Source organism: Manis pentadactyla, chromosome 2 (genome assembly GCF_030020395.1).
Source record: "Manis pentadactyla isolate mManPen7 chromosome 2, mManPen7.hap1, whole genome shotgun sequence".
In the NCBI taxonomy this organism is placed as follows: domain Eukaryota; kingdom Metazoa; phylum Chordata; class Mammalia; order Pholidota; family Manidae; genus Manis; species Manis pentadactyla.
The window spans coordinates 186,685,449-186,712,916 of NC_080020.1; the positions used below are offsets into that span (position 1 = coordinate 186,685,449).

General features: G+C 37.9%; 1 long non-coding RNA gene across 1 annotated transcript in view; it reads right to left on the minus strand.

Annotated features, from left to right (window-relative positions):
• The window catches only part of LOC118932494 (uncharacterized), a 572,106-nt gene that overhangs the window by 177,581 nt on the left and 367,057 nt on the right, over positions 1-27,468 (minus strand). The window contains exon 4 of the long non-coding RNA XR_005032802.2: positions 10,715-10,882. This is a non-coding gene — a long non-coding RNA (uncharacterized LOC118932494). The remainder of the gene's footprint in view (positions 1-10,714; positions 10,883-27,468) is intronic.

Below are 27,468 nucleotides of genomic sequence, written 5' to 3' on the forward strand. Positions count from 1 at the left end.
GGAGGTGGAATCCAGAAGACTTAGTGTCAAAGACTTAGAATCAAGGGCTGATAAGGAAGATGGGTGCATCTGCACTAAATCAGAACCAGGTACCACTGAGACATGTAAGGTTCAGGAAGCTGGCACAAAATGGGGAGGCACCATGCACCATTGTGTGGGTGTGACAGACTGTCAGGGCTCACCTAAGTGGGAGAGCTGCCCACCACAGAGAGGTGGGAGGAAAACAGGAGTCAGAGAAAATGCCTGTGCAGACTGGGCCCCCATGATTGACAGGAGGAAAAAGGCCGCAGTTCAGTGGCCATCCTCTGGCTAAAGCACACTAGAATGCTGACGATCGTCAATGCCTTATGGACAACAGATCTTTAGAACACTGGGCACCTCTGAACACAAGTCTCCCTCGGGCCTCTATGCCTTTCATCCCCATCCTTCATCCACAGCTTTGAAAAATCTCTCTTTGAAGTACACAGAATGATCCTTAAGCATTTGGAAATGACTAGGTCTTTCTGTGCTGAGGCTCGGGGATCTTAACCTGTCCCCATCTTGGCTCCTATTGCAATACAGTATGTCCGTGGAATCCCAGGGCAGGTGCATACAATTTAATATGCTTTCTCAAGGGACAAAGGGTACTAACTATCCAAGAGTACATTGCCTACTCAGGGTATATTGTACATTCAAAAACATATAAGTGCTCTCTGCCTTCATGAAGAAGGTAAAAGCAAGAAAATGGATTAAATGGACAAACAACAGCCTACTTCAGATTTGGATATTACATTGTCTTCAGGGAAGTGTTTCTAATGTTCTTGAAGCTTGCAAATAATGAAAAGGGTATCCCCCCACATTGAAATCCAAGTAAATATGTGGTAATTGGTTTAGAGTGAGTGCCTTTAATACTAGTGTTTCCACGTTTTAAAATTCTTTTTCCAAGTTTCAATAACGTGTTCTTGAAAGATATACTCTCTAAGTAATTCTTTGTCCTCAGGAAGACACTCAAATCACTTTTCTAAACTGATGGTCTGGCATCCTTCCAGAACTGATTTAGAAGTTATGGCTCACACCCCATGTCTGAGTCGTCTAACCTTGGCACATTCCGAAGTCCCATGAATAGGGTTGGCAGTTGGGAAGGATGGCTATAAAAAGAGAGAAAGCTGCATGTATCTAGCTCTGTTTAGCAAATTTTGCTTTCATGAAAATCCTAGAGAGTGAAGAAGACATTGCCAAGATACCTACAAGATTGCAGTAACCTGTTGGACAATTCCATATGCCGTATTGCACTGAAAATCATTTAAATTTCTACAGTGCTTTACAGTTTGCAAACACTTTCATATTCATTATCTCAACTTGATCAATATTTCATCCGATCACATTTGCAAAAGATGTAGAGCAAAATTATTATTCCCATTTGATGGATAAGTACTGAGGCACAGAGGGAGTTATATTCAAGGTTATCTAGCTAATTGATGCTGAAACTAAGAAAGAAACTCAGCCTCCAGACAGCAGGTTGGTTCTCCTCGCCCTGTACCACGCTGCCTCCTCGGAAACCTTGGCTCTAGTATATCAGTTTCCGATCTGCTTCTGATGATGGCTAGACTGCTCAGAGCCCTGGTCAAACCAAGCCAGAGAAAAGAGATCATGCCCACTATGAGGAATGCCACCTCAACTAGAATTCAAGTAGGCAACGGCAGTTATCAATAGAGGAAAAAGCCCCTTTATCTCTAAACTCCAGCACAAGCTCTCATCATTTTCACTAATGTGCAATTTCTCTCAAAGATCCTTGGAATTAGGGGTTTGCTTTGCCTACTGTGAGAAAGGCATCCACCAAGCTAAATTGGGCCCTCAGGCACGCACCCAGCTTTCTCAGAAGCCAATGCTGTTTAGATGGAGTCCTTCCATGCACATCTCCCAGGACAGTTTTAGACAGCCTATGAGTATACTTTATTTCCTTTAAAACAAGTAACCTAGAAAATGAAATAACACATATTAGATTAAGCTCTGTCCCATTTGGCTAATTCAGAAGTTAATGGAAGGTCTCTTTCGGTCATTGGTATTGGCAGAGACACATTTAGTGAAACTCTCGTGGGACTCTCACACAGGTACAGTAGCAGCTTTTACCCATAAATTAAGAATGGCACTTAAAGGCAGCTTTTTCCTCTCTAAAAGGGTGCTATTCAAGTTTCTCTTGATAAAGGCCCTGCTTTACAAACTCCCTCCAAAATACAAAGAATGACAGTGATGGGCTGGGGGACAGAAAATGAGAGAGAGATGGGGAGAGGAAGAAGGGGTGAGAAAGAGAGAGAGAGAGAGAGAGAGAGAGAGAGAGAGAGAGAGAGAGAGAGAGAGAGAGAGAGAGAGAGAGAGAGAGAGAGCTATCTTTGAAAAGGTATGGAGAATGAGCCAGATCACTAACAAATACAATGGAGGGGCCCATTGTGCATGAGGTTTATGACAGCTAACAATTAATTTCACCTCTTTGAGCTACGTGCAGGGCCTAGCCTATGGACTGTTTATGCTAGACATTTAATACAAAACACTGATATATAATTTCTTCATTAAATAAATATTAACTTTAAAAACAGTATTAGCAATAAAAAATAAAGCTTGACTATTTCATGACTTTAAAGCCAATGCCTACATTCAAGCAAATATATCCAGAATCAAATCATTTCCTGAAAACACATTGTGTCTAATCATTTCTGTGATCTGTTCCATCACAGAATTAATGAAGCTATTCCACCTGCCTGCCACTTTTCCAGGAGTGAGTCCTTTTCTGATAAAGAATAAAAAATGCAATGACCTCCTCACCTCCTTCTCAAATGCACACTAAGCCTACCCACCATGACTTATTATGAACTGTTGAATCATACTTCATATTTTTGTATCTCTTTTCACAAGTGGAGATTTTATTTTATTATATTGTTATCTTCTGTTTTTGATAACAGAGTAATGCTCAAATAATAAAATTAAGTAGTTTCCAATATTTTTCTATAACTAGGAACAATTTAAAGTTAATTGGACTTTGAAAGCCCTGAATTTGTTATACTACTAATAATTGTAATATATTAATCACTTTCAAAAATTTTATTTAGGTAGTTACTTAGTTTCATCTTTGTCTACTCCTTTAATTAGTTCTTTCTAATTATTCTCAACCAATTTTGGTAATTTACATATTTCCAAAATATTTTCATTTTACTGATGTTTTCAAACATACTGGAACATAACTTTGCACAACTCTTATGATTTTTATTGTCCCTGAATCTATTCTAAAATCTAAACTCCCATTTCAAATTTTCTTTATGGCACCTCCCTTTATTAAAACCAACAAAATTTTATCAATTAATAAAATAACCTCCAAATTAATAAATAAATGATTTATTGTTATATAAACACATTAGATGATATATAAATATAATTTATATGATAAATAAAGTTTTTTCTGATGTCTAAGATGATTAATTACTTTTACTATTTTTAGGTTTCAGATTCTTTCAGTGTTTTTATCTTTATTACTTACTCCTTATGGTTTTATTATTTGTTTAATATCTAGTTTTACTTTTAATTCATTTGTAGTTATTCTTTATTTCCCCAAAGAAGTGAAATATTTAAGGCTATTACTTCACCTCTGGGTAAAGCTTTGACTGACTCATATATATTTTGACACATAGCATTCTCATATTTATTGACAAATGAATCATACATAATTTTATATTTTGTGTCTTTAGAGCTATATTAGGTTAAACTGTCTGAAAATACAATAGAATATTTTAAAAACTGTATAATAACCAGAAGAGAATATAGCTATTTATTCTTAATACCATTGAGTCTAACTAAGAGGATGATACAGTTTACCACTATCTGCTGCTTATCAGCATCTCAGTTTTCAGTCAGAGAGCCTTCAATTCTGTCTGTATGTGCATTGACATGTTATCCTACTCTGATTTCCTGGAATTTGGGACTGAGTACTACAGTATAGAAGTCAAAAAACCAAGGACTTCAAAGAAATATTTCTATGTATGATTTTATAAAACTAACAAAAAAAATGGACCAACAATTTTCACGTATTCTTACAATAAAGAAGGGCGAGGTTGCTTTAAATAGAGGAATGTAAAGAGCAAGAGAGAAAAGAAAAAGTGAAATAAAGCTCTCTTTCCCTTGTGTGTGACTATGCCCAAGAGATACAACATAGCTTCAAAAGGAGTTCTTAAAAAATGTGAGTTCCTTTGTGTTTGTATTTTCTTCCTTCCTTCCTCATTTCTTTCTCTTGGCCTTTCTTCCTTCCTTTTGCTCCCTCCATTCCTCCCTCCTCCCGTAGCACTTACAAACCACTTTCAGTAAGGAGGGCGGACATCCTTTATTGGCCAGATTTATGTAAAACAATCAGCTGTGTCCACCCACCTCCCACTCACAATCTGCCACTATTCTAGTCATCAGAAATAGAGTTTCCGTCTTTCCTTAGATGGAATGGGAATCTCTCCTTTCTCGGCATAAATTCCCCATCTTAACAGCACAGTCCCAATCTTTAAGTAGGAAGCAGGTTATCTCCCTCCCACCTCACTTGGGAATGACTGAAATAAAATATCGAAAGACAGTACAAAAATCTGAAACTGCTTTAAAAATCTTAGAAGGAATATTACAGTCAGTTCATATAAGGAAATGGCTTACTTAATTGCAATAGGCCAGGAATCCAAATGCCTCTTAGGCCCAAAAGTAACTGTTGAGGAATAGAACTCCAGTGAAAGCAAAGCAGAGGTTTGGGTGAGAAGCGGGATCATACAGCTGATCATACAGTTGCTTCAACCCCAGGACTCTGCTACTGCTCAGCACCTACCAGGGCAGCCTTAGGGGAGAGTAATGAACTCCATTTTATAAATGGAGTCTAGAACATTAGAGAGATATAAAATGACATTTGCAAAACTCAGAGCCATGATTTGTGTCCAGGTCTTCAGATCACGAACAGCTCTACCACATCATAGTTGTACCTGCTGTCTTTTAAGAATCTGTTCCACCAGAAAAGATCTATATCCTGACCCCTTATGAAGATGCACTTCTCTATCTCTAGACCTTTGGTCTAACTGCTGCAGACTCTGGAATGTTCTCTCTCCCCACTTTGTGCCATGTATCTAAATTCCATGCATTCTTCAGGGAAGAGGCCATGTCTCATTTCTGCCACATGTTTTTCTATATGACTGCAGACTCCTCTGCTCTTTCCTCACCATAGTGCCAACTTAAGCAAAGAACCACACATCCGATTTATGACTGTCAGCAGCTTGAGGGCAGGTGCTGCAGGGTTCTTACAGGATGTGGATATGGTGGGCCAGTGGAGTGGTATACTACAAATCCCGGAATATTTTAGTTATTAAAAGCAGCAAGTAAGGAGAAAAGAGGACACTGAAATGAGAGAAACGAAGAAGCTACTGACTACAGTCTGTCAAGTAATACAGCCCAACAGGTAGGAATGCCAAGGAAACTATTCAGGGGCAAATATTCCAAGACATTCTCTCTCCAATAAATCACTCTCTCTATAAAATTCCAATGCTTCCATACAACTGTACCTTTTTCCCACACAAATGCATTGCGAATATCAACAAAAACTTTCCTAAATGATTATTCATTCGTATCCAGTGATATCCTCAAAATCCAACTAATAAGCTGGATTATTCATTAGTTGGATTTTGAGGATTTAGCTTGAAATTTTTATTAAGATCTTAAACTTCCTTTCAGATGGGCTTTTTTCATTGTACTTGGAATTTTCCAATTTTATGTACATACTTTAATCAATAGTTCAGTACGTATATATGTTTTAGGGATTGCATCATTTTTCCAGTTTTCTCCCATGGGACAATGACAGTGTCTCTCTCTCTTGTACATTTAAAGTATCCACAATAAACATTAGTCGTATAGGTATTGAGTTTACTTGCTCAAAAAAAGAAGAAAGTTCTCCTGATTTTCTAAAAAATTGCAGTTGCCACACAGGCATAACCAAATATGTCTAAAATATACACAACACCAAGAGAGCCTGTCCTGTGTTCACTCCCCTAACCTGCCCCAATCATTATTCTATTGTTATGTGAAACACATTTGTTTTGAGGAATTTCTGACAACCTTCTAGTTTGTATTGCTCTTCTTCCAGCTCCCTGCCTCGTTAGTAGGCAGGGAATCTAATTCCCTAGGAAGCATATTATCTGAAACTTACAATCTGTATATGCCACATGTTTGATTTTTTTCTGAATTTCACCTCATCCTCCTTGTAGATACCTATTTTTAAGAGTCATTATTGCTTTCCAGCTGTCCAAATTTTCTCATTTTTTTCTTAAGAACTGACTTAAAGCAGGAGGTCAATATCTTAGCCATCATTAATTTCACACCCTCCTCATTTATTCACTGGTCTTTTTTCTCTTGAAGATCACTTTTTTCCTTGATACATTTATAAAAGCCCTTCTTACTCCATCTAACCTCTTTTACTAGCAATATCTCATTTCCCACTTTTGTGCTCCTTATCTTTTCTTTGCTAACTTTAAGTTGTTCTATCTATTTTTGTATAGTTTCTGCCTTCTCCAGTCCCAGGGTAATTGTCCTGTTATGCACGGATCTTGAGCAGCCACTGGGAATGACAAACTGTATTTTTACTAGAATTCTAGAGGCAGAGGGCTCTGCAGTGCCCCTTACTCTGCCCAGCTCTCTCCCTGCCACAGTGCAATAGAGGCTTTTGCATTTTTGTTATGTTGTCTTAGGCTACTTCACACCTACCTACAATTACGCAATCTAAAACCCATTGCATCATACATATTCGATTTCCTTCCAATGTGTTTTTCAACTAGGAATAGTACCTTGTAGTGTTGTTATCAATGATCACATTTCTAAATAAGCAGTGGAGAAAATGGAAATGATTTACTCTATTAGGGGGAGGTCATTTGCATACTATTAAGTGATTTGCATGCTGGCAGATCCAGAACTGTCTTTCAAAGGCTTTCCCACATTCCTCCCTTAATAGCAAGGTGTAGTTTATTTTACTCACTAAATAACTGTCCTGTATTTTTCTCTCTCATACCATTCTCTCCCACTAGAGAATAATGCAGACTAACGCAAGCATGACATTGCAAGGTAGTTTCTATCTTCTGCGCTAATGCTCTCTGTGGCATAATTCATCATCCCCTCTGATTTCTCAGGGCTGGTGACAATGGTGACTCCCCTAATATCTGAATGAAGTACTTCATAAATATCTTGCTGAGTGATTGATATCTCCTCTAGTTATTTTTCTCACACCTCTTTCCCTCCGTATATAACAGATGGGCTTCCATCATCAGAGCAGATGCTGTGGAAAAAGTACCAGGAGCCCAGAAGCCCCCCATGTAGCCCCAGCTCTCCCATTAGAACCTCCACTGTCTCCACGAGCCACTTAACCTCTCGGGGCCTCCACTTCCATGTCTGTAAATTGAAGATGAAAATGTCTTCTTCAAAGGCACACTAAGGTGATCAGAAAATACACATATACAGGAAAGTGCTTCCTAATATGCAGTAGTCTGATATTTGGATTTCTGACACCTCTTAGTTTTATGATGTTAAGTTTTCAAAATCGGATGAAATCAGAATTATTTTCTATTTCACCTATCTCCCTTTTTAATTTGTCATAAAATAAACAAACACACTTCTAGGAAGTCCAGTTATGTTTTGAGACATTCCTAATAGCCAGTTGTCAGACCCCTAACAGAAGGATAACGTTAGCCACTCCCACCTCTGTCCCCATCCATGTCTCATTAGCAACCACATTCTCCACCTTTATTTTTATAACTTAGGAGGGACCCTGCAGGGAGAAGCAGGGCTCTTGTTTAATTTCTGACTGAGCCTCATTCACTGAGGTAAGGTGTCGGGGCTGCCTGTGGATCTGGAAAGCATTTTGGAAGTAAGAAGCAGACAAATGTAAATCTTTTAAAGCCCTATGATAAGCAAACTTTCCTCAGTTCAACATATAAACACTAAATCAAATCAGATGCTTATACATTTTTTAAACCCATCATAAAACATTTTGTTTTGACAGCTTGGTAATGTAAAGTAAAAACACCGACAGCCAAAAGAATCAGCATCTTTGCCTGCCTACTACCTGAAAGTCTTTCCTGTATATAAATAGCAAAAAAAAAAAAAAAAAAAAGTATGTTTATGTAAAGGGAAACACTGATTTACTAGAACTGATTGCTTCATAGTCTAATTACTTTTCAACTGGCTGTTCCAAATTAAGATGTCATTGATGGCTTTTGGTGATATATTTCATTTTAAGCAAATTTATTCTATAATAGAGTACATCATAATGGAAAGCAGAGTTCCTACACTTCCCTCCTCTTTGTAGCCTGATATCTTGACAAGTAAATTAAATTTAGCAGTTAAAATGCCTCCATTAGTAATTTTATTAAGTTAATTAAAGAATCTCTCTTTCTGAATTTTAACTACCTTCCTTTCAGAACAATGTTGATTTCTTTTTTCTTTTTTTAATTTCACATATTTAGGGACTGTGATATATTCTAGACCAATCAACAACTCTATCACTATTACATTTCTATGGGCAAGATGCTACCAAGAATATCAAGTAAGAAGAAAAAAGGAGCTCAAAAGACTTAGAAAAAAATGGTCTGCTTCATATCACAGAGGAGATAGGGTTTTAATAACTTTAAAAGAAGGAAGAAGAGGAGGAGGGAGAGAAAAGGAAGAGTCTATGTTCTCAGGAAAAAGCAGAACTACTAACTCGTGTCTCCATACATAGACTGTAAGTCATAAGCAGTTCAAGTAGAGTTTAGTTTACAGATGGAATGAGGAAAACTCCAACTCTGTCTTTTTCAGTGAGTAGTACCAAACAAGAGACTGAAGTTGGTGAAGGACAGGTTAAATGAAATACTGGTCCCTCTCAAAGGAGTGACATTTTAAAAGAACCCATATATTTCTAAGAGATTTAGGGCAAAAGAGTTGTCTCAGTGACCACTGCCTAACTCTTGTGCTTGGTGTTCCTAAACTCAAGAATTACAGAAATTATTTGTAGAACAGGAAGGGAACATTGAAAAAATTTTACCTAATTCTCTCATGTTAAAGATGAGGAAACTGAGAGCCACCACCACCAATTATAGTAATAGTAACTACAACAACAGTGGCTAATATTTATCAAACTCATCACTGTAAAGTTTCACGTACATTATCTCATTAAAAACCCCTATGAGATTTTAAAAAAAGGCCCCATGAGAGAGATTCTCCTAATGCCCCAACATTATAGATATGAGAAATAATGACTAACAAAAATTAGGTAGCTTGTGCAAAATCTGTATGACTTCAAGTCCCATGTTCATTACTTGTATAACCTCATTACCTCAGATGAATGACGTGGGGCATGCAACTAGTTTGCGGTCCCCTTAGAACTAACTCAGAGAACACCTGCTTCTCAGATCTGCTCTTTAAAAGAAACTAAGCCATATGAAGAGAACTGGAAAGCCAATGGTTGGGCTCTGAGAAGACACTGATTTATTTTAAAAGGAATCCCACTGCCCAGTGGAGTGTCTGTTTTATGGGTTAACCTTATCAAATGTAACGCCTGTGCATTTAGACCCACAGTGACATTTCATTTAAAATTAGGAGATTTCACCCTTTAGTCATTCATTGAAGAAATGGGGATCCAAGAACATATCCATGGCAATTACTATGAACACCTCCATCTTCTCTCATTTTCTAATCCCCTGCCTCCCTCCAGTATCTCCCTCTGGTTGCTCACATGCTCACTGTTCAATCTCCATTATGCCTCCCCCAGAATCACTCCCACCACCCACCATCCTCATGTTACATCTGGGATCACTATAGTCTTTTACATTTGCACTCCGGTACCGCCAACACCCACTTCTGCCTTTTTTCTGTGGGGGGCTGAATGCCTTCTGTAGCTACGCTCCTTACTCACTACTTCCCTCGTGAGAATAGGTCATTGTGGCGTTCTTCCTTCTACTCTTTCCCTATTCTTCAGATTCTGTTCCAAAAAAGTTAAGAAAGGAATCTGGCAACTCCTATTTGCTTCCTGGTTGGACAGAATAGATGAAGCCTCTAAACTAAACTATATAATAGGCTAGAAGGGAAAAGACTGATACTACTTTACTCATATATATATATATATATATATACACACACACACACACACACACACACACACACACACACACACACACACACCACACACACACACATTTTTCACACCAGGAAATGCTAAAATGGTAGATGCTCACCCCAATGTTCTTTGTATCTTTGAGGGAGTCTTTCTTTCTGGCTGGCTGTCTCTCTCTCTCATTCTTTTTTTTCCAATGTCAAGATAAACAGATTTGACAGCTTTATTGCCCTTTGCCTCTGATTTGATCCCTTGTCATCCTGAAGATTTTCAAGATGGTGCTCCACAATTTCTGAAGCACAAGAAATTGGCACATGTCCCCTGGAGTGTTTTATGTGGAGGACGTTTCCTTTACTAAGCATACCCCTCCCCAAAATGATGTCTTTACACAGAATCTAGCATTCTGCAATATTTCTCTAATTAATAGTTGGAGAGACCCAGAAGAAAAGAGATCAGCCAGTACATTTTTTTTATTAGAAATGATCCTCCTTGCCCTGACCCTTAGCTGAGAATGAACACTACCTGTAGCCTGGAAGCATGTTTTCTATGTACCCAACCACACAGCAAACATGTTGTCACTAGAAATTTACCTCTTACCTTCTTGGCATCCTGCCACTCATGTTGCATTTACTCTTTGTTGAGAATCCTTTCAATTATTTTGAGGATCTTGTTGTTTTCTAATGTGGAGTTCAAGTCCAGTAGTGAAATCTGTTTCATATTTGTAATCAGTTTTCAGCTCTGGAAGAAGCCCAGATTGGTAAGCCCCTGTCAAGTGAAAAAAAAAAAAAACAAACAAACAAACTAGAATTTAGTTATGCAACCAGAGTTTACAGAAGATGAGAGAAGATAACTCACAGGGGAAGGACTTGTAAAAATAAACATTATGTCCTCTCCTCCAATCCCAGTCCTTCTGGCCCAGCTTTCAACTTGTAGAGTGATTAATTAAATGTATACAACCACAAAAGAGCCATTGGGATTGTGAAATTATGTGCCAAAATCTCCATTATCTGTCACATGAAAGGAAGAATGTGTGATTTAAAAATAAAATACCAGAAGAAATGTAACAAGTTTGATGGAGTAGATGTAGCTGCCCTTAGTTGTGAAAGATTCGATAAGTTTCTTCTTACTTGTCCTTCACCCTGGAGGCTTCTGAAGAGGCCTGAATATCTGGCTTAAAGTGAGTGATGCTACTTGAAATGAAAAGCGAGGAGATTGCAAATCACTCTCCTGCACAGGCTTGGAATAAGCTATGGTGTGGCTGATGGACAGATGCAGGTATTTAAGTGAGTGTGATTTCCAAGCAACAATTTCTAAACCCTGCGTTGTTGTTGACCTCCATCACGCGATTGGACATGTTTATGAAGGCACATGCAGTAGAATGAAATGCACTGGGAAAAATGCTTCAGTCATTTTCCAACATGACAGCAATATTACTGCAAAATGAAGCCACATTACCCCAATCAGTAACAGCCCAGCTTCGTACCCTTCATCTGCTTTATGGTCTGAATCCTTTCTGTTTCAGGAATACAGCTGTGGATTCGGTTGGAAGGAACCAAGTGAGGTACGTAATCTAATGTGCAAGCTCAGGTAAGACTAAGAACCAAATAGGGATGTATAGAATGGTACAAGATCATACTTTTATCATTCCATTTCTCCTTCTGTTTCTTTTCTTCTTAAAGGCAAAGTATCAGGAAGGTAAAATTACCCCCCAAAACAATTTTTTCTCTGTGATTTGATTGGCTGGGAAGCAAAGGCAGTGCAGCCAATCAGCAGCCTTTTAAATCCAACACAGTTAACTGTACATTGAAATATACGGTCAACAACTGTATGTTCAATTAAATAGCCGAAAGCAATTTGTAAAGGTTGAAAGCCTCAACTGCACACTAAAGCTACACAGGCCTGCTCATATTTCCTGCTTCCTCATGAAGACCTGAGATAGTTACTTCCTCAAAAATTAAAAGCAGACATTTCTGTTGTCTGGTAGGCACTCCTAAAAAGCTTTATTGTAAATGAGATCAAATATTTGCATTGAACCGTTTCTTGAACCTTGTCAGAGAGAGAAAAAAAAAACACTACTAAAAAAGCAAAGACTGATCCAGCCCCACCTTCTCACTATTGCCCATTGGAATCACTTCTGGGGACTCCACTTCATCTGTTCCCAAGTAATAGTCTGTGATATATTTCATACATATATGCAGTTTTACTAAGGCCGATCGAGGTTATTTCCATTTGAACCATTGGTGAGAAAATAGAGTTGGTAACACACTCTGGTTAGAGCACAGCTATCTGCAATTACAGCCATTCCAATTGCTGGCAACCCAGTGGTAACATTTTTCACATTCCACTTAATTGTATAATGATTTACATACACATCTCTTAGCTATAAGATACTCCAAGGCGGAGACCATCTTTTTCATCTTTAAATCATTGCAGCATCTGACACAATACTGGGCATACTGATCTTAAATGGTGAAAAAAACAGAATGAATGGATGAATGAATGAAGTAGGGAATTAATATTTAAATACAGATTTAAATATTGATTATTTGTGGTACAGTTGCACTATACTGAGAGTTCCCTGGAAGAGTTTTCAGACAGGGACAGAGAAAGCTTGGCTGACTATTCTTGGAGAACACACTGACTGTTTGTTGGATGGAGACAGTTCACCAAGAAAGCAGATTTTGACCCTTCAAGAACTTGAATGTGATGATGAGTTTATGACAGTTCTAAAAGCCAACATACGGTTGGTGGCCAGATTGTGGTTCTGGACGGAGAGGCTTCCATTTGGAAGACAGACAAGCATTTGAATTATGGGTCTAATGAAAGTGTCAATAGCAATCCTGTTACTGGAGGAGCTGTAAAACCCTGCTTAATGAACTAGGCAGGGACACAAAAACACAATGGTCTAAAATGTACTGTAGGAGAAAATGATAATTAGCCCAGATTTCATGTACAAGATAAAATGCATAGAGATGATATTACCACTGAGCAATATTATAGCCCTTCAGGGGACTGTTTTGTTAACAGGGTTTGGCTCAGCCCTTTTAATCCTCCTTATATGAGTGGAGATGTACTAAACAATGGTGAGCTGTGAGTTGGGGGAAGAATGTCAGATGGTTAAATTCCTACCGTTGACGCTGACAAACGCTAATGACAATAAGAAGGGTTCTGGCCTCATTAAGGGTTCATTCTTATTTAGGAGGCTTTATGCAATATAGGATGATAAGCCAAATGGCTCCCTGCACAAAAGGAATGAAGGGGAAAGAGGAAGTCATTCTCTAATCTTGAAGTCTATTTTTCTAGACCACCAAACATCAACCAGGGAAGAAAGGCATGACAGGCCAGATCTGTAGTGAGCAACTGGGCAACAGCCACCTACTTGCACCCTAAGAGTTAGGGAGCTACTAAGGTGGCCCTGAGTACAAAAGCGAGCATTGAATGTGGAGTCAGGGGGCTGAGATTCTAGTCCTAACTCTGCATGAGCTCTGAGTTTGAACTTTCTCATTTCTTAAAAGGAGGGCCAAGGTAGATTAGAGTGAAACTTCAGTAACTTTAAGGGGCTTACAAATCACCTGAGGATTCTGTTAAAATACAGATTCTGATTCTGTGGGTCTGAAGTGGGATTGAGATTTCTGCATTCTTAAAAAGCTCCCAAGCAATTCCAATGCTACTGGCCCCTGGACTGCAATTTGAAGAACAAGTGACTAGACAGTGTTTCTCAACTTGCAAATTCTGTGAATCCACCAAAATCAGTAACAATCTTTTGGCTACTTGTTACTGCAAGTGGGCAGAAGCAAACAATTGTTGGGCTCTTGGTATCATCAATGCAGCCTTTTTTGTCTTCTTTCTTATCTTTTAAATCTAAATAAGCTCCTTTAAACTAGCTACAAAGCTATATGAATACTCTGTCCTTTATAAAGATAAACTAGTCAGGGATCTTTGCCAGTGGACTGTTAATACTGTTAGCCAGCTAAATACTGTTTTTGAATCAGTTGTTTTATGACCAAATGGACTGCATGTGGAGGAAAAAAATGAGGGAAGCTGAAAATTATGAATTAAAATGGTGGATCCATATCTGCTAAACTAAGAACAAATGATGGGAAGTAAGGCATAGTGACTGTATGAAAATAAGCACGACAGCCATAGGATGGTGTGTGGGATACACCTCGTGCCTTCCACAAGCAGTACCCTAGGTGCTTAGACTGTTGGAAGTGACCTAGAAAGCTGTAATCCACTGGGTTCTCTCCATAGATGATTACTTCCTTATTGCCCAAGCTTGTTTTTTGAGATGGCATGTCTACGTGGGGGAGAAAGGGAAGAGTACTGTGTGAATCCTTAACTTAGAAAGTATTTCACAAATCTGCAGACAGGGATTTTGTATTTAATGGATATTTTCTTGATCATGCCAAGCAAACTATCTGGCACATAACAGGACCTCAGCTAATATTTGTTAAAAGGAATGAACTAAAAGCAATGAACATCACAGGATCTTCAATAGTTTAAGAGGTCAGAGTTTGGAGGTAAAAGTTGGGAAAATTTATCCTCAGTTATAAAAAAAAAGAACTTCTTTCTTTTCCTGCTATCCTTAAAGGAAAAGCTTTGTCTGGAGAAGAATCAACAAATTCATCTTTGAACAAGAATTTAAAGAGTTCATACTATGTACTTTACACTTCCTATAAACCATCTTATTTACATCTTTCAACAACCCTTAATATATTATCATTCCCAGGTGCCCCAGGGACTAGGGGCTTCACCCAAGTTCTTCTGTCTTGGAAGTGAACACTCTTCCCAAAACTTGTAATACAGTTGGGGATGGGAGGCAGGGAGGAGAAACAAGGTAATTTTAAAAAACAAGGGATAAAGAATAAATTTTCTAAGTGCTAAATTATGGAAACCATTAAGCTATAAAGAAATCAAAAGAAGAGGGAAGTGGACATGGGTCTTGGTTGGTTTCATGGAGAAGGGCTGGGAGGGGGCCCAAAGTTCACTCATTCACAACATATGTGTAGAGCCCCTGTAGAAAGAAGCGGAAGAGTAGACAGATGAAGTGAGAAGATGAAGTCTCTTGAAGAATAATGAAAGTGATCAGTGTTTGTTTTTGAGAATAAAGGGATCAGACAGACTTTGTAATGTTGACCAGGAGAAAGAAACATATGGGAAACTGTCTTTCATTTTCAGCATATATTGAGCACCCAAAATACACAGCAAACAGGGTGGGGAAAAGGGAACATGTGTTGCTAAGATAACCTAAAGGCAAATCGTGAATAAGCTAAAACCTCCAGCCAGACAAAAGCCTATTTGTAAATTACTCCACTTAATTTCCCAGGTCGTGATTGCCTCTCTCTGCAAAGCGGTTTATGACATTCTCAATTAAGAGTTTGCTATAAAAATGAATGAATGAAGTATTCCAAACCTGCTATGAGATATTAAAGATGAGTCACTTTTAAAAAGTGGCTTTGTTTCCTATGTTCTGGATAATGCATTTGGGAATATAGTTTCCAGCCTCACCCATCACCCCATTGTGAAATCAAATTGAATGACTCTCTGCTCTTAGAATGATCACTCATTCAAATGCATTCAATAAATAAAGCCCAAACACAATGAGGCACTTTTCACAGAGCATCCGGGAGAGCTAGGGCCTGGTCTCTTTCACTGTATGAAGCTGAGATTGAAGCAAATAAAGCATTCATCCACACTGACTACATAATACATAGTGACTTATTGTTTACTAAGCTCTTGCATGTGCATTATCTCATTTGATCCTCATAACGACCCTATAATAAAGATGTTGTTGGTTATTATCCCCATTTAACAGATGTAGAATCTAGAGCTCAGAGTGATCAGTGATTTGTCCAAAACCACACAGCAATCTAAGAGGTATGTTAAATTTTTTTCATCCCCTTCCCTCCCTCCTCCCCCAAACAGGAAACATATTTGAAGTGTAAAACAATTTAATTAGTAGAACCATTACTAAGACTGAGCAGACTATTTAATTCATTCAGTGATGTGCCTTCAGTGATTTTGTAAATACTGAGAAATTCATTTTCTACCTCCTGCAATTCTGCAAATTCTACCCTGGACAAAAGGTCATCCAAATATGATCCTTGCTCAGAGTTATGGAAATGTATGCAGTCTAAAAGAATGTGGGCCAAATGCAGAGTAAAAATATCAGTGTAACTCCCAGTGCCATTTACTCTTGCTATCTCAAATCCTTTTTGAAATTAGTCAGGTTATAAATCATATAAAAATATTAAAATGTAAACTCTTGCCCTAAATTCAATTATCATATATCAGAGGGGTCATGAGTGCAGTAGGTTGGAGAGCTAGTAAAACAAGACTGAAAAAGGGATTGTGGGCAAGCCATAGAGAGAGAGGTTTTTTTTGAAAAACCTTTTTCAATTCACATCTATGGAACATATTAAAAATTATCTGAAAGACACTAAAAAATACAATTTCCCCCAAATCAACATCTTTTCAGGCTGCAGTCCTACTCTACCAGAATTTGATTCAGAGAATAATTAGGAGACAGGTGACTAACTCCTCTTAAAGTCCATCTGCAGTCAGAGCTATGCAGAGGGGCACCCAGAAGCCTTGTCCTCACAGAGGGAGGGGGTTAACAGAATTGGGGATTGCTTCATTTTCTAACATTGCCTTGCAAACACCATTTCTAAAGCAATCAGAGCCAGCCCTCTCTCTCTGCATTTAGGCTTTCCTTTGCTTCCATCTTCCATGTGGCTGTGGGATCACCTGAGCAGCGTGGATCCCTCCAGAAGCTATAGATCTAATGCCCTGGCTGTGCTCCCACATCCACATCCACTGTTGGGAGAACTTGTTGGATCTAAGGGCCCTTTTCCCCAAAATTTCTCATCCCCTTCTCTCCTAAGATGTATTTAACTATTCACCTGCATCTAAGAGTGAACAGCTAAAGTTCCTGCAAGGAACAGTTGTTTTATTGTAGACTCTTGTACTTTGTGAGTCAGGGAATTGAGGGAGCCATAATTATATCAGTTCATATTTAAGGCACAGCATTCTTGCATGTGCTTCTAATAACTGATCCATATAATCAAATCATCTAAAGACACCAAAGGCTCTTTACATTTTTCTATTATAAACAAAAGACAGAAATCATAATTCCAAACTTTATTCTTTAAGAGGTAAGAAGACTCAGAACCAAGGTTAAATTACATGGTATTTGGGGGGTATGAGGAACTTTAACAGTTCTTTTAATATTTCTCCATACTTCCAGACTTGGTTTAAAAAGGAAAAACAAAAACAAAAGTAATATTGCTTATACTCCAGGATTTACAACCAATTTTCACTAAAAGCCATGTTGAGATCTTTAAGCCATTTTAAGTGTTATGACCAATGGCTTTAGGAATGAATCTATTTCGATAACACAAGACCTTTGTTGTTGATTGAAACCTGGCTTGATGCCTCTATACATCTAAATAATTAGAAAAAATACATTTAAATGAGAAGCAGATGCTGTTTCCAGATTTCTATTTTCACTGTACAGAATAAATAGAAGCTTTCATCTCTGCATTTACTCTTTGGATATGGTGCATACTGTATGAATCATTATTTAAAACATAAGATGTTCCTTTCACAAAGGTAAAGGCAATAGGGGTTTTGTGGAGTACCTATTCCTTCAAAACACTTTCTGTTCCAAGAAACCTAAACAGGATTATTCATTCTCCATTACTCTTTCCTATGCTTCCATGCCTGGTGCTTAGCCAGTAGATCTAAATAAAGTGGGGGGAAGGCTGGTGCTGAAAGCAAGGATGGCAGGCCTGCTGGGGATTGGTAGCTCGTAATTGGCAACAGACGACAAACATACTGCAAATGCTCAATGTTCATCTTATCAGATGCAAAACCAATTACAAAGAAACCATACCCAGGCAAGGAGAAATAAGGGACAGGACATCACAGGGTACCTTTGAAAATGGAGAGGAGTTTTCTCGAGTTTCTTTATTTGTTGCTACGTCAACACTCTAGCAGGTAGAGTACATTTTCAGTTTCTCTTCTCAGCGAGGATAGGTATACTCTAGGTTCCTGAGCCAATTTTAAGTGCTTGGAATGTTTAGATGGAGGAGGTATTTAAACACAGGGCAAAGGTCTGCACAACTTCAAAGAAAAGCATTTGCACACGGAATCCACAAATTTCAAAGCTTTGATAGCTACAGTGAGACAAGCCCGATCAGCTACCAAGCCCAATGAGAATTGATGGGTAGTGAAACTAGAATGTAAAATACCAAAATCTCTTGTTTATCTCTCTCTCTCTCTCACACCTAACTTCATGCCGCACCACTCATTAAGTCTGACTCTCTTGCTTACCATTTGCCCCTAGGTCTAGCAGTGTCTGGCACACATAAGTTCTCAATCAATCAATATTTGTGGACTGACATTATGAGTGGATGTAATTTAAATGTTTATTCATTGCTCTAAAATAAGTCCCCTAGTTTATGTGTTGTATGGATACACAAAATAAATATATTAGCTGCCACTTAAGAATCACTTACTATGTGGCAAGCATTATGCTAAGAATTTTACTTGCATTATATTAATTTTAACACTCAAAATGACAATGGAAAGTATTACTCTGTCCATTTTATATGTAAGAAACCAGATGCCCAAATAAGGAGCTGACCTGCCTAAGACACAACCAGTAAGTGATAAACTTTCTAGTCTGTGTTACTCCGTAACTCTTACAGATTCTGTAATGTATTATGCCGTCCACTGGATTTCAAAGGTTTTGAAAATTTTTTCTAATACAATGTGCTACAAACTTAGATTGAATCCAGAAAGAGAGAGTACAAAGTTCTACCAATTAATTAGCCCCTGGAATATCAGAATCCTGTTGCTCCTGAATATGCAGTGAATAAACTCTTCTTAGAGTTGAACCAATGATCCAAATAAACAATGTAGTCTTTCAACACAGAGAAAGGTTTGAAGGGTTCAGCCATATGAATTGTGTTGCTGTGAAATAAACCAAGGTGAAAAACTCATCCAGAACTTTTGATCTGCACAGATGTTGAAGCAATTGTATCCCACATGTGTACATACAGATACAAAAGAAAATAATATAATGTTAGAAATAGAAAACATACATATTATCACTGTGGCTGCTGCTGTGGCTACTACCGTCATGAATGATGATAATTATTTGTTATCATTTTTATAGTTAAGGTCTACTGGAGCTTGCTATACACCAAGCTTTGTGAAAAGTGCTTTACAGACATTTTCTCATTTAATCTTCAAACAATTCTACTAGGTTAGCACAATTAGTACCCCATTTTCCACATGAAAAATTTGAAAGTTAGAGAAGGTAAGTAACATGTCCATAGCCAATGAGCTAGTAATGGTGGAAAGAGGTACAAAACCAGGTCTATCAGAGCCCAAGCCATGATCTTACCTAACACTACATTTTGTTTCATTGATTTCTATACAGATTTTATGCCTGAGGTCTATAGTTTCAATTTTATAAAAGCTTTACATTTATCATACCTGGTTATACTGCCAACATGGGCTTGGGACAGTAAGTACGCACCATAGGGTCTTCATCTTGCTAATGGCAAGATAGGCAAATATAAAAATTCAAAGGTATGCTCTCCTCCAAATTCCATGGGCTTCTTTTTCTCAAATTAGGAATACTGAGGTGTTTCTTCTTTTTAAAAAGCATATTACAAGGATGCGGATCTTGCTATGAAAATATGTGGTAGTATTTGTTAATGATGGACTCATCCTAAACTAAGCATGTAGCATGTAGTCCGTGCTGTCCATTCAACAGTTGGGATTGTATGTGTCTTTGGAGAAATTCTGGTGTATTTTCTAGAGTTCTTCTAAACAAACTGAATAAAATGGAATATTTTCTGGCAGCATTTTGAACCCTCCACTACTCTGGAAGAAACCTGCAAATACAAGGGATTTCCATTCATGGAAAATGAGATGAAGGATAAAGCTAAGTGACCTTTTGAGAACACTTTAAAATTATATTCTGTTTATTGAGTTCATGTCTTGGTCCAAGGTTGAGAATAATGTTCATTTTTTATGAATAGGTTTTCTTTTCAAGTCATTGTGAAGAAAATTATTAGTGTATGAAAATACTATATAAAAGGGGAAGATTCATTTGGATGTTTAAGGACTACACATGCATTTCGGAACTAGGAGATAACAATTCTCCCTTTGGATAGCTATAAGAATTGGAAAAGTCATTTAAATTTTTTGAGCCTCAGTTTCCTTATCATAAAATGTAGGGCTGGATCTAGCTTGTCTCAAAATGACTATGGAATTATAAATCTATAATTCTTTCAATCTCCTTTAGATTCAGCATTTACATGTGTGTTTATCCCCCAAATGATCACATAAGAACTCCAGAGAGCCTCTCAATAAATTCCTAGGAAATACTTTGACAATGTGACCAAATTACAAATAGCTCTAGTTGTCTAACACATATAAGAAGGTAACAAGATTTTTCAGCTTGGTGCAGCAGTGATGATTATCTCAGCCTTTTTAGGTTTTTCTCATTGTCCTGAAGCATAAGTATCAAGGAAATGGGAAGTAGAAATTCTGCGTATTTACTCGTAATACTGATAACATCTATATTTGACATTCCAGAATAACAACATCTCTGGCAGCAACTAAAATATGCATGTTTCAAAACTGAGAAACTTTTAAAATCCCCCTATAAGCAATGCAGCCACAGAAGACTCTTAATAATTGATTATAATTGATTTTAACCTTGTCCTAACCTGGGCAAAATGGCAAAGCCAATCATCTTTGTCCAGATGGGGGTATGAGAAAAGAGCCCCCAGTCCACATCTTTAAAAGCTCCAGACATGAGTAGAAGATAAAATATTTAGTCTGCCAAAGCCTTGACCTCCCAATTCCAGCCAGTTTTGAACTTGAATTGATTTCCGACAAGGCATCTGGGAGATGATTACAACAAAATGCACTAAAGCTGGGCAACCTTTATTTTAACATCCCAGCAGCTTAACCTGTTAATAACAGCAATTGTTTTAGATACAATACCAATTTCTGTAACCGACACAAGAAATGGATAACAGCAGTACAGTCTCCCAGGCAATGCAATAACAAGAAAAAGCACAGCCAGTCACAGAGGAGGCACTGGCAATGTTTTTCAAAGAAATCTCAGTTTTCAGGGACCCAGACATCAGACACCATCAGGGACCCACTTCTACAGTGCAAAAACAAGAAAAAAAAATCCTTAGCCAAAGAAGGTTGCAAGTTGAAAGAAAAAATCACTACAATCTAGGTGATCTGGAATCAAATCTGTGAACTGCCAAAGAGAGGTGAACTGTCCTGGGCAACTCACTGCACATAACCATGCCTAATTTGCTTTGTTTGAAACAATCATCCCCAAGAAAAACATGATGTGAGCCATAAACCTATATGCAATTTTTAATGGTCTAGTAGCCATATTAAATTTTTTAAGACAAATTTTCCTATCTTATTTAAATCTAAAACATAATCATTCCAATATGCAATAAATATTAAAATATTAATGTAGTATTTTACACTAATTCTTGTACTGTCTTCAAAATCTAGTGTATATTTTATATTTATGGCACATTTCAACTCACACTAGCCATATTCCAAGTGCTCAACAGCTACATGTGGCTAGTGGCTACTGGAAAGCACAAGTTTGACAAATGAGCAGTTTGGACTAATCATTTCATGATGTCATCATGATTCTAAATATTGCTTCTTCTGCTCTTCATTTTAAATCAGCTACCGTTTGAAAGTGTAGATATGGCCTGTTGGCTGGCAAGATCAGGTTGTTAGAGTGACTGCAACTGTGGCCACAAGTTTGAGCTCAGCAATCACTAGGGTCTGTGCTAATGTGTGGATGTGGCCTTTAACCCTTTCCCTGGTCAGCTGTGTTACACCTGTCGGTCATAAGTGGTGTAGGTGGGTGGACAGAGGGCGTGGCTGCATATATTCTCATGACAGAGCCCAGCACATTTCATTAACTGAAATGATAAATAGCATCCTCCTTGTTTATTGAGTACTATTTATGTACCATACATATTGCCTATACAAAATAATTTCATCTGAACCACCCTATGAGGTAAGAATTATTAACTTTATTCAGTAGGTGGGTGACTGGGCCTTAAACAGACTGATTAGTCTGTCCAATGTCAGTCTCCTAGACAGTATGGTGTGTGGATTTGAACCCAACTTTTCCAGACTCTGAGATAAGACTCTTGACTACTATGATATACTGATTAACAAACAAATAGCAGCTTTTGGTCTTCTACCTCTAAAAAGATTTCCCAAATTGTAGAAATAAAGAAAATGTATAGAAAGGATAAAGATATTGCTTTCACTTTTTAATGACCAAGAGAGTCAGAAACAGCACAGAAGATGATAATACTCTAATAAACATGAGTGCCTTTTCTTTCCCAGTAAAGCATACCTGCAATAAAAGGAAAAGGAAGGAAGGAAGAAAGGAGGGAAGGAGGGAAGGAGGGAAGGAAGGAAGGAAGGAAGGAAGGAAGGAAGGAAGGAAGGAAGGAGGGAGGGAGGGAGGGAGGGAGGGAAGATTCAACAAGTTTTGCAACATTTCAATAGTCTCAAAGCTCTAGCCAGAGAATCATGGCAACATTTTCCCTCTCTTCAACACAGGCTGCATATCCATGATTCAAACTCAGACCACAAAACAGAAATTACACCTTTTAGAAAATAAATAATGACACCTGGTGAAATGTGGAGGAAGTCTCCTTCACACATTGAGGATGCCTATACCAAGGGACTCACGCTCAAATATAGACTCTTACCATCTCCTTATCACTAGACTGTCAATGTTAAGATTTTGTATATTTTCAAGATTTTACATAACATCACATTAATCATTTGATAGTTCTTTCTACACTGGGGGAATAGTAACACACAGGAAATAGGATTGTATGAAGGTATTTCTGTTACATTATGTTATTTTTCTTTTCTAGTGTCTGAGGGTATAGAGAGAGGTTAAACTGGTAATTTTGGAATAAACAGTTTCTTTTGACAACCTCACGTGAGCTTCATTATTAACTTGACTTAAACGAACTTCCCTATAGAGACATTTGGGAAGGGCCCAATGGCCAGTTTACAGACAGCTCTTTGTAGCTGGGCCATGACAGGCCCATTGCTTATGAACTAATCTAGAATCATAGCTTAACCACCCTTGTTTATTGTGTTTTGACTTCATGAGTCATTAAAATCATGGCTGTAAAGAGACTTTTCTTCAATTTGGCCAATCACATGTTAATATTTTATATATAGGTTGTTAACAATTTATATTTATCACATGCTTACTCCATATCAAGTCCTGTTCTAAGTGCTTATGTGGATCATTTAGGCCTCCTTACTATGCTCATTTTACAGATAAGGAAACTGGGGCACATAATGCTTATAAACAGTAATAAATAATATGGTTCTCACTTTTTCTTATCCTCATCTTCCAGTATATTTCTCAGTCTTTTTAGCAACTTCCATCCAGCCATAAATTTAACTTAATCTAGGCTTTCGTCAGTCCATCATTCTTAATCCTAAGGACGAAGTTCTGTGTTTATTGGTGGTAGAATAATTTTTTTTGTATTTTATGTTATTACTGCAGAGCAAACCAACTCAGAAAGTTGTGGATTATAGTAGCTAAAATCAATTTTTATGTGTCTTTTGCCACAGGTTTTAAAATTTAAAAACTTAAGTCAGAAACAAAAAAGTAGAAACAATTTTATTTCCTCATGATTCTGTAGCTCAACAGTTCCTCCTTTAGTCTTACCAGGGGTCATGTCTGCAGCTATAGTCATCTGGTGGCTCAGCAAGGGCCAGATGATCCAGGGTAGCCTCATTCACATGCACAGAGGTTGGTGTGGTCTGTCAGGTAGGTCACCTGTATACAGAAGGCTAGCCAATGCTTTGTATCATGGGATTTGCCTTCCAAGTCCCAATCTGCAAGCACTTTTAAAACCTCGGCTTGCATCACATTTCTCACATCCCCTTGGCCAAAGCAAATCTCATGATCAGGTGAAACTACACAAGGATATGGATCCCTAACAATCAAACACATAATAAACACCCTACATACTCCTCTTTTCTTTCAAAATGGTCAAAACAACTCAACCAAGAAGAAGACTATATAAAAGAAGGAAATCCAAATGTCCTACTAAGCCAAGAATATATCAAATTCTAAATTTGGCCTTAAGTTTGAGCCTCAGATGTAAATGAATATCAAGTCCCATATTTTCACTGGAATATATTTCTTTTCACAGCATGTTTTGGAAAGATGGCCACTACTTTTGTATTTAAATGAAGAACAGTATTTCACTTGAGGGCAAAACAACATTGAATATTTTTTATAAGACTCCACTGGATGATGACAATAGCTAATGCTGTATTTTTGCCATGGGAACTTTTGTTTTACTGAACCACTAAAATTACAATCAGATGTGCTCATCTTCTGTTGAAGTAATGAACAATGGTATGTCTGAGAGAGAAATTCAAAGTGCATCATTTATCTTATCTTATTTTCAATTAGGCCGAATAAAGTATAAAGTTGGTTCCAAACTACATCACAGAAACAGGGTGAGTAAATTTATTATACCACTAGAGTGCTAATCTTAGCAGATGGTAGAAAAAATATTTTTAGCATGAAATATGCTAAAGCAATAAATCTGAACAAGGTGGATCTTATCAACTAATATCTCCCCAGTGTAAGGTAAAACTCCTGCATGACAACTCAGCATTCTTATGAAGTCTAGTGGATGTGGTTAGATATGGCACTCAGTGGGAAAGAAGAAAAACAACAAAAATGAGGATGAAATAAGAAAACAATCTTTATACCCAGGGCACTGTGATGAATCTAAAAACAGAATAAAGTGGCTGTGCTATGCTTTAAATGTTTTCGTGTTTTATTTCTGAAATTATGCCTACCTCAGAATCTTATCAGTTCTCCATTTGGGAATTTCCAATTTGTAAAATTTACAAGAAGTCTTTATTAGATCAGTTTTAAAGTAGAGGTGAGCAAATGCAGTCACCCATTGCTGCGCATCAGCGTTAGCTAGGGCAAGTATCCAGTGAGAGAGCCCAGGGTGGGGGCTTTTACAAACTGGGATCTGGCTCAGGATACCTGAATGAGAGCTTCTAGTTTCATAGATACATTTGGTTCATGGTTTATCAGAATCCAGATGCTAAGCCCAAGCAAAAGGTTGCTCCCTCAGAATAGACACCCTGCAAGACTCAAGAGTTCTACAAATATGTACAAAATGGAAGAGTAAGAAATAACAGAGTTAAAGCTGATGTATTTGAGAAGTCTGTCTGAGAGGTAGTTAAGCTAGATACTTTTCAGGGTGACCAAAAACTATGTGTTTTATAGTCACCTTATATCTGATGAATGCTCATATCCCAAAGAAGTGAGTGTTAAAGTAGATCAGAGTGGTGGGTCTAGGGTTAGAAAACAAGGAATTCACACTCAAATCTGCCACAGATCTTCCATGTGACCTTTAACTCGTTACATGATTTTTCTGGGCTTTGAATTAACTATCTACAAAATAAACGACTTGAACTCTAACGTCACTACATAAAGAATGAATGTGAAGAAGGAATGAGTCAGAATCATTAAAACAAGTCGCATTTTAGGTGAGAAACAACAGGACCCAGCGACTCAGGAGTTTAGGCGCTTTCCTTTTAATTAATCCTGGCAATATGTTAAATGCTTTGAATTATGCCTTGTTCATTCACTTGAATTAAAAACAAAGCTAAAACCATTAAGATGTTGACAAATTAGTCTGGACAAATTCTGAGATACCATCTTAAATTCTTACTTTCCATGGTAAGAGACGTATGAGAAATTAATTAAGGGTTGAAAGAGGGCAGGAGAGAAACTACTGTGGTTGGTGAGGAAGGGGGAGTGGGTACGGAGCTATGTAGGCCACCCCTGACTCGTCCGCAGTGTTTGCCCCTTCCAGACTCTCTCACTTAAATCTCTGCCGCCTCAGGATCATAGACATTTATAGACAAAACTCTTGTGGGAATGTGGGATAGGGTGGGGAAGGTGGCGCCTGTGTTGCTGTCCATGGTTCTGATAATCTTATTACTGTATCAGCTGTTTCTCCTCACCATGAACACCCCTGATGATCTTTCTCCATTTCACCCAAAATGAAATAAGGATTTCTGAATCAGTTGCAGAAGAGACTAGATCTAAAGGTGTGGATAAAAACTTAGAGAGAGACATAGTCACTGAAAGAATATCAGGGAGAAACAAACAAAAATATGTTGATATTATTTTCAAATAATTACAAATGCCATAAATAAAACCACAAGTTACCTTGGCTAAAATTTGGACCTACTAACAGAGAGTGCAGCATTTGTGCCCAAAGCTACATAATCATGGCAAATCCTGATATAAAGACACACACATGCGGAGGGAGGGTACAGAACATTAATCTGGTTCAAAAGAACTCACTGGCTGAATTATATCAAAGACCTTGCAGCTTTTTTGCGGGGTTAGTATTTTCCTTCTTAATGACACTAAGCAATTTTACACTGTCATAGAACAAGTAGAATTGTTACTTATTTTTCATTTCATGTGGCTGATTTCATGTATGTTTGACAGTTCTACTATGCTTTCCAAAGAATCCCTTGAAGAAATAAGGGGTTCCATTATTCTTCCCTACACCCTTCAGCTGTGTTTTTGTTTCTGAATCAGGGAAATGGCTTGTGACAGAGAGTGATAGTTGTACTCCAGTATCAGTTCTCCCATTCTTCCATAGTAGTAGACCTGTTCAGCCAGGATTGTACAGAATTACATTTCAGTCTTTCAGCAATAATGGACAACTAACTGATTAAGTTCCTGGCACTGGAATGAAAGTGGAAATGTCCTTCTGCCATCTTAAAGAATCCTCTGTCTCCTTTATTCTCTTCTTAATCCACCCTCTGTCTTGCAGCCTGTATTGCCAGCGCCCTAGTAGAACCTGAGGCTAAGGACTCCGGTTTGGGGGTGGTGGGATGGAGAGCTGGAAGGACCACACAGGAACAGAGCTACTGCACAGCTCTGGCCTTGATTCTGCTAGAATATCATGTCAGAGAGAAATGAGCATGTATTTTTTCCCCTAAGTGACTGCCATTTTTTTTCTGTTACTAGCAGCTGAACCTAATCCTAATTAATACACTATTCATCAACATTTGATGAATGCACAGCAAGTACTGGCTCATGCATACTCAATCAAAAAAGGAATATAAAGAAAAATAACAAACTAACAAGGAAAAGAGTTCCTTGAGGTCCTTTAATTTGTACATGAAGCAGGAATCCCCAAATATCTCCAAGCACTGAAACTAGAGTTGCTTTTCAT